Source organism: Mirounga leonina, unplaced genomic scaffold (genome assembly GCF_011800145.1).
Source record: "Mirounga leonina isolate KUSES-001 unplaced genomic scaffold, KU_Mleo_1.0 Mir_91, whole genome shotgun sequence".
NCBI classification, from domain to species: domain Eukaryota; kingdom Metazoa; phylum Chordata; class Mammalia; order Carnivora; family Phocidae; genus Mirounga; species Mirounga leonina.
This window is the reverse complement of record NW_023270839.1, coordinates 3,048,399-3,050,659: the sequence shown is the minus strand read 5'-3', so window position 1 is coordinate 3,050,659 and position 2,261 is coordinate 3,048,399. Positions and strand designations below refer to the sequence as shown.

The 2,261-nt window shown below is 35.3% G+C and overlaps 1 pseudogene; it reads left to right on the top strand.

Moving 5' to 3' along the window:
• The first annotated feature begins 1,906 nt into the window (after nucleotides 1–1,906).
• LOC118003803 lies at nucleotides 1,907–1,989 on the top strand (annotated as a pseudogene).
• Nucleotides 1,990–2,261: the final 272 nt, after the last annotated feature.

The window sequence follows — 2,261 nt, the reverse complement described above, 5'->3', positions numbered from 1 at the left end:
TGCTTTGTGTTTTAAGACTGTCGAAGTCTATTTTGTCTACCTCCAGGAAATCTCCCAGTTAATGTTGTCTATTAGTGCATTATCAATATGTGCCTTCCTCTACTATAGTAATTAATCCCCTTTATGTCATCTCAGTGTTTGCTTATTTATATTCCCCTTAACATTAAAAATTTCTTAAGAGTGGTAAATCTTCCATTTCTATATCCCAGTAACTTGTGTAATGATTGGTTCATAATATATCATTTTTTAATAAATGAATACCACCACCATCCATTGCTATATCATTACAATTCAGTTTCATATTTATCTAGTAGAGAAGATGGTCCTTAAAAATGGGGTACATAATAAGAGAATTTTGAAAAATAAGATGAGAACATCTCTAAGCATAGGGAAGCAACCCAGTTCTTGACATATAGGCAGGAACAATTGTTAGTTATTGAGAGACTACCATCGGGACATTGCATGTTAGAGGGGACGGAAGTTAGAATGCTATGAAGGAGAAAAAGGATACATTAAAGACTGTATACTAGACTCAACCAAGAACTTAATAACTATCTTGTGCTATTACACTAATTACTACAGTTCCTGGGAAAGAAACCAACTAGCCACAACCATCTCACCACACTGAACTGTTTTCTTTGTTCTACCAGCCTATAGATATTCAGCTACAAACAGAAAAAAAAATCTGTCAATCCCTTTGCCAAGTTAGAATCTTGGAATTAAACTTATGATTTTTACAGTTAAATAAATTGACTAGGGAGATAGCTTTATAGAGAGAACTAGTGGGGTGTTTTTGGAAGGAAGCATTTAAAGAAGAGTAGAGGTGGTAGAAAAGAGGGCTCAAGAGCCTGAAAATCCAGCCAAAACTAAAGCTTCAACATTTAAAGAAGATTGGTACTTGGAAAGCTATTCACTAGTGCAGTGTTCCAGCCTGGAAAGGTGGAAAATAAAATGCTGTTTACAAGTTTTCTCTGGTTTGTTATATAAAATGTGTTGTGCATGTGATATCTAAATTTAAAGTAACATGATTTAAACTACACTACGTGATGAAGAGTCCTCTGAGGTCACTAAAGCTTTGATTTTCCAGTTAGCTTATTTTATAGCTAGTGCTTTGGAAGCCATCAGGTCCATAACGAGATAGATCAATCAGATTGTTTTTATTGGTCTACTGCGTACCATACACTATGCACAGCAGTATTCATTGAATCAGACTGCTTGGGAACAGCAGCTTTAACCTTGAGACTAGAGCAGAGAAAATAACAGCTTCAAAATTAAATCTCCATGAATTATATATATTCTTATATAAAATTGAATTTTTAAACAGTGTCAATTGAAATCCATTGGTAATGAACCAAGTACGGTTATTTCAAAGAGGAATTGTGGTCAAAACATCACACGTTCACTGATTTAAAATAGCTTTCTAAACTTGATATTCAAACATCAGACTTTGCAGTGGTACAAAGAAACCCAGGTTTGTAAAATGGCCTCAGTAATACACTATTTTAAAGGTAAAGTAAAAAGAAATAGATGACCTCCAGAAGTTGCTTCAGATGCCTATGATTTTACATTTGTTTATCCCCTTTCAAAAAAGAATCTAAGGTAAATTAAAAGAGCTAAGGTAAGCCAGTCATACAATAAATGGCACACTCATGGGATTCAACAGATGTTAATTATTTTCTCCAGATTTTTGAGAAAGCTCAAAAGTTGATATTAAAAAAAAAAATCAATAAATTGCCTGACCTACTGGCTTCCTAAGTACAAATCCTTAGCTGCATCAATGTTCAGTTTCTTCCGCAAAAATTCAATTGGCAATCAAGGGGAAACTGGAGAAATTGGTGCAAGGATCAAAGCAGAAATAGCATCCTCAAGACAAGGTTAGGAGTTCACATTACAATATCTAAGTATAAGCTTTGCGCAGTGGCAGTATCGTAGCCAATGAGGTTTATCCGAGGCGCGATTATTGCTAATTGAAAACAATATCTAAGTATAAACAGGGGTAGAATTCTTATCCAAAGGATCTGACCTGTGGAATGCAGAGATGGAATGAGAGTCTGTGGAGTTGAGGACTCACAGGTGGCTGAGACTTCTTCAGTTCTAAACAAGTCCTCCAAGTTGAAGTAATGTACACCCAAACTTGTCATTTAGGGAAAAATTAAATCTTTTAAGTTAGCTGGTAAGGAATTAACCAGTGGCCAGTACCTTAGAGAAAAAGCTAAAATTCATGGTGCAGCTCCCATCTTAGCAGGCAGCTCGATGCAAAT